Source organism: Crocodylus siamensis, chromosome 11 (assembly GCF_052110815.1).
Source record: "Crocodylus siamensis isolate JL-2025a chromosome 11, ASM5211081v1, whole genome shotgun sequence".
Lineage (NCBI taxonomy): Eukaryota > Metazoa > Chordata > Crocodylia > Crocodylidae > Crocodylus > Crocodylus siamensis.
The window spans coordinates 10,677,146-10,683,340 of record NC_143405.1 but is presented as its reverse complement, the minus strand read 5'-3'; positions in this window follow the sequence as shown (position 1 = coordinate 10,683,340).

The window sequence follows — 6,195 nt, the reverse complement described above, 5'->3', positions numbered from 1 at the left end:
CCAGGGGCTATATGTTCAGGAAGGACTGGGCTTGAGGGGGGACAGGCTGGGACAGTGCCTGTGACTGAACACACAGGCTGGGCCCTGGAAGCACAGCCACACACTGGGCTTGGTTCGTGTTACACCCCCGTAACACACAGTCACGCACATCACAGGATCTGTGCTTCAGGGTGACGGCACCACTTCTGTGACAAGATGCCTCCCCCATGCTCGTTATCAGCCCTGAGGCTGCCCTTGTCCTAGCTGTCTGCGTGGGGCTTTTTTCTCAGCCCTCCTGACCTCAGAGGGATATTTGAGGCTAGAGTTGGGAGGACTTTCCTCCTTTCAGCTCTGCTAGGCTGTCAGATGCGCATCTGGGAGGTTGCATGTACCATAGAGCATAAACCTAAAAGCAAGAGCCCTGCCCTTGCAGCCTCTGCATCCCTGAGGTTGCCAGCAAGGCCTGCAAACACCATCCACCAAGGCTTAAAGAGAAGAGGATGAGTGTCAGGGAAAGGAGCCCCAGAGATCCTTGGGCAGGTCTGCTTGGGAAGTGTGAGAAACACCCAGCCAAGCTCTGTGAGCCCTAGGCAGTGATGGAGCTGGCTCTCCCCTCAGGTGCTTTGCCTGGCTGGCCACCACGGAGGTTGGCCCAGCTTCTAGGTGGCTGCTCAGAGCAGGGTATACTGTGTTGGTTGGGTGTGTTGTCTTGCACTGTGCATGCATACATGTGTCACAGATACTGTGAGGCATGTTGTTTTATGTGACAATCTCAAAGGGGTACCGTGGCTTAGAGGGCCTTGCTAGTCCCCATGGGTGTACACAGGCTTCACTAGACTCTGCTTTGGCATCACTGGTTTCCTGGGATCCTGGGCCATGCGCTGTCTCCTTCCTCAGGCGGACAGGCTCATGCAGCGCTCCTCAGCCTGCTTGTGAAATGGAGATTTGGCAGCAGGCGGGTGGGCTTGCTGCTCTGACGCCTAGGCTGGAGTTATGGTCTCTGCTTGCTCTTAAGACAGTTCCCCTCACCCAGTGCTCTGTTCACAGGAGCTGAGATGCCTTGAAGAAGTGACTGATGGGCTGATGCTGGCTCCTAACTACTGCTGGGGCAACCAGTTGGACTGAGTTGCCCATGGCTTTCTGGTCTGTTTTTGTATTCACGGGGGTTTCTGTGTCTGTTGTAAAGGTGCCTGAATGCTCCAGGAGCTGGTGCTGGAGTAGGGGGGGCAGTGCCATCAACAGCTGAAGTGCAGCTACCTAGAAGCAGGGCAGGGACACGTGGTGCGAGTGGAACGATGCTCCACTTTTCCCTTTCGTAACTGATTACAGGGAAAGCTAAGTCAGCTGCGGATGGGCCCTGACCCCAGCAGCCCCCCCCCCCCAGGGTTTGGGTATTCAGGATCCAGCTCTGAATTTCAGGCCCCTATCTCACAGTTTTGAAAGTGGTGGTTAGCCACAGCCGTGCAGCTGGGGGTGGAGTGGTCTGGGGGCTGGATCATCAGCTGCAGGGGACTGACCACGCCCAGGGCTGGGAGCCAGGAGCGCTGAAGGCGGTTGTCTGGGGCACATGGCATGCTCCACGTATTGCTGCCCCATCTGTATGCTGCAGAGAATGAAAGGGAGGGTATGAGGCCCCCTCATTATGTGAATGTTGAAATAGCAAGTGCTGAAGCCTCTTTGGGCAGAGAGCAGCTGCTGCAGCCCTGCCTAGCACAGCAAGGGGCAGACAGAGAAGATGTCCCTCAGCACTGGGGTGGGGTGGGCTGCACACGACCCAGCACTGTTCCCAGTGGACTTGCTCCCTGGCAGGCACGGTAAGGTTACTATCCTGTTGCTTGCCCAGGCTTGGTGTGGGGTGGTGGTGCCCACTGTGGCCCCAGTTGTTCATTTTAGTTGTTGTGTGGCTTCTCCCACATCATCTCTTGGGCAGCCCTCTGGGGTACAGTCCCTTGCAGCTGCTTGTGGGGTCCCTGGTCCTTTGCCTCCCCACCTGCCAGGGAGACCTGTCTCTGCAGCCTGAGTGAGGGGCTGTGGGATGCACTGGAAATGGAAACCATGCTGCCAGCTCCTCAACCTGTGAAGAGCAGTGCCACTCTCCTGGCTGCCTCCGTTCTCTGCCACTGCACCTGTTTGGCCTGAACTCCATAGGTCACAACCCTGAGACTTGACAGGAAACACCCAGGCAGTGGGCTTCTTTGATCACGATTGCATGGAATGGGAGATTTCCTCGGGGCTTGCTGAACTGGATTTGGGACCCAGAAGTGATTGTTCCCAAGGCAGGCATGTCTGGGGTCTGATTCTGCATTGTGCGGCCCTGCGTGTTGTCTTGGACCCCACTCTAAATGGGCGAGGGGAGAGACAACAACCACCCAAGGGGCAGCACAACAGCATGAATTGAGCCCCTGGTGCAGCCTCTCATAGGAACATAAGACTTGCCATTTACTGGTTCAGACCATAGGTCCATCTTGCCCCATATCCTGCATTGCACAGTGGCAGAGAGAGAGTGCTGAAAGGATGAGTGACCTGGGTATGAACACGGTTTTTCCTGTTGTTCCTCTCTCACTTGCAGCCTTCAGCATTTAGGGTCCAGGAAGTTTTGATTGAGACACTGTATCCCTAGCCCTGGTGCTCAATAGCTACTGATGCCCCTTTCCTCCAAGGATGTGTCTACTCCATCTTTGAATCTGGCTAAACTGTCAGCTTCCACAACATCAGGTGGCAATGAGTTCCAGGCTTTAATTACATGCTGTGTGAAAACAGAACTTCCTTTTAGTTTTAAACAACTACCTACTAGTTTCATTTTGTGACCCCTGGTTCTTGTGTTGTGAGAGAGAGTAAATAATAAATCCCTATTTCCTATCTCTTTGCCATTTAGTTTGTAAACCGTTATGTCCCACCTCAAGTGTCTCTTTTGAAAACAATAGGCCTCGCCTGTTTAGTCTCTCATCATATGGCAGCCCCTCCATACCACTAATTATCCTTGTTGCCATTCTCTGTACTTCTATTTCCTTTTTGAGGTGTGAGGACCAGAAATGGGCACAGTATTCAAGGTGTGGATACACCCTGGCTTTATAAAGGGGCATGATGGTACTTTGTTCTGTTTACAATTCCCTTCTTAATAATCCCTAGCATTTTGTCTGCCTTTTTGACAGCTGCTGAGCCCGGAGCTGATGTTTTTTAGCAGACTGTCCACAATGACTCCCAGATCTCATTCTTGTGTGGTAACAGTTAATGTAGAGCCCATTGTACTGTAGGTAGAATTTGGGTTATTTTTGCCCAGGTGCATCACCTTACAGTTTCCCTTCATATCTCCCTCTTATCCCATGCTTCCTACTGGGACTCATGGTCACTTTTCTTCCTTTATCTCGCCCCGCTGTTCAGGGTCTGCTCTGAAAGTGTCTGGCAGTTTGGTGCCATTAGACACTTTCTGATCTGCTACACAATTGGATTTGGCTCTTCCTTGCTCCTCGGACATTTTTACCAGTTATGGCCAAGTTTAAAACAAATGCACACTGCAGCCTTCTCTAGGGACAGCACTGAAGAGCCTTGATCAGATCCTTGCTTGGGCAACCCCTCCACCCTGAAATCCAGGGCATTGGTCTGGGGCAGGACTGGGCCCTGGAGTTACCAGACTGGCTGGCTATGTGTAGACCACGGGCCTGCTTCAGATTCCATTTTTCCCAGTGTGAATTAGGTTAACCAATGGAAGTGGAATTGAGCCAGTGTCAATCCAGCACAAATGAGGTCAGACTGGTCCCATGACTGCAGCGTACAGCATCATTTGCTTGTCAGACTAGGGAATGACTGATGGTGAGAGATGCTGACCAGCTCCCGGCCTCTGTCTGCTCCCTGCTTCCCTTCCTTCCAGCAGGAGCATCCCTAGGTCTGCAGAGACGCTTCTCAGTGGGTTCCCTTGGTCCATGCAATAGCGCATCTTGACTGTAACATGGGAGCAAATCCCCTGTTTACTCTGATACCTACAGGCAGGAGGGATCCTCAGTCCATTGTCTTGGGCTTCAGCCAGTAGTTTGGGCCTAGGAGGTCTCTTCCATGTTCCTCTGATGCCACGTGAGTTGTCTCTCTCCCAGCATGGGGTTTAAATGCAGAAGCTGGAGGGTGCTGTGGGGAGGGGTGGGGGAGATTTGGGGCTGCTTGGTGGGGAACCTTGAGACTTCCAAGAACTTCCTGGGAGAAGGAAGAGCCACCTCTGGCCTCTACCCAGTGCCCTGAGCTGGGGCTGCTTTGCACTTATACCACCAGGACCTGAAAGCCTCATATGACCCGAGATTCTCTCTAGGAGCACAAGAAGTGACCAGTTCACAGCACAGCTGCCTCCGCAGACTCTGGCTGTGCTCAGCGGTGCCTCTGCTAAACTTCACTGCCTTCAGGACGTAGTTTGGACAAGACCTGAACTCAGCCACTACAGGCACCTGATCTATCCAGTCCTTGGGAAGGCTATGGAGCTGCTAATCTGCCATAGCCTGGACCTTTGGAGGTACTTAAAAGGGACACTGTCCAGGTATTTTTTACAAAGGGGTTGGGGATGAGAGGGGGGTTTTTGCTTCTTGTATTTGCATTAGCTTCCTAAAATAATGTTATTACATTTAAAAACTAAGAAGTGTGATGAGATGGACTCTCGGGGGCAGAGCCTGTCAAAGGACAGTACCAGCACTTGCTTAACCATTCTATCCCCTCTTTATCAGCCAGAGTTGTGGGCACTTGGTGTCTGAACATGGTCATATAGGGTGAGGTCTGTAAGCCTTTGTTGCCTAATCCCTTTGGCTTTCAATGAGATTTGGAACCTAAGGTACTTAGGAGCCTTTGGAAATCCCAGCCACATGCCTTTTATTGCACTGGCTCTTTCTATGAAGCCCATTAGGGTGCTGGAAAATGGATTCTAAAGAAATTAGATTGGTCCCTTTTGTTTTGTTTTCTTGCTGCTGCTACTTTTCTGTGCTTCTGTAAAGAGCTGATCTGATTAAACCACTCTGTTAAACCATTATTTGAATGGATCTGTTGCTCTGGGTAAGTGTAAAGACAAGTCAGTAATCGGTCACAGTCAATATAATACACAATTCCATAGGCTCATCAGATGATGAGTGGCTGCTGCTAAAAGTATGTTACATATGTGAGTAGCGTGCATTTTAAATGAAGCTGAGTTGAAGTGTGAGAAATGGCAGAACTGTGCGGAGAAGCCGCCTGTAATAATTAACAATGAATTAGCTGTGATGGGAACATCACTTAATCATTTGTTAACCATTTACTACAAATGGAGCTTTAATAGAAAGTACCAGCTGGAAAAGAATCTGGGAACACTCAACAGTAGTGCTGTTGAGCTAAGCAGCGCACTCAAAGAATAACACATGGTACAAAGAGATGGAGCACAGAGCGTCGCTTTCCCCTCCCATTGTTTGGGCAGCACAGGAGCTTGGCATGCAATCTCCATCCCTCCTGGCTCTGTCCCCTTCCAGCTGGCAGGCAGGCACATTTTCCAGTGTTTGGAATGGCGCTCGCCGCAGCCTCTGCACGAAGCAGCAGCGTTAACCTCCGTGGCACCTTATCTTGCCACAACATCCTTGTTTGTGCATCAGCATCGCGGATGGCGTCACAGCAGCGGTGGGAATAGCATTTGTTTGTTCAGTGCTGTTGCTGTGCAGACAGCTGAAGGAACACATGATGGTTGCCTATATGGCGCCAATTGGTTTTGGGGTTTGTAATGAATTTCTCAGCCATGGAGCAGTAGACATGTAAACCACATCTGTCCTGGGCACCTCCAATACAGAGAAGCTTATGTCTAAACATGCCCTGACACTTGGGTCTCCTGAGCTCTGTTCTGGGCTCTACTGCTGACTAATGGTGCCACTTCTCTGTGCCTCAGTTTTCCCCCTACCGTAGGAATCAGCTATGTGGCTCACAGGAGCACTGTGAGCCTTGTTTACCCCTCTGGAAAGCTGCCATTGCCAAGGGGAGACAAAGAGTCTGGAAGTCTTGATGTGCATTTCTGCTTCCCAGTAATTCCTGACTGTCAAACCAGCCAGGAGAGATGGTTTTGTAACTCTCCATAGAGGAGAAAGCTGTTGCTGCAGTCTCAGCCTCTGTTTTTTAGACCATGAATGTGGATCTTTCGTGAGGCTCTAGAGACAGGCTGATACATGATGACACCTGCTGGTAACGGCATGGGACTGACCTTTGCTAATAAACTGCGCGTCTCACCCC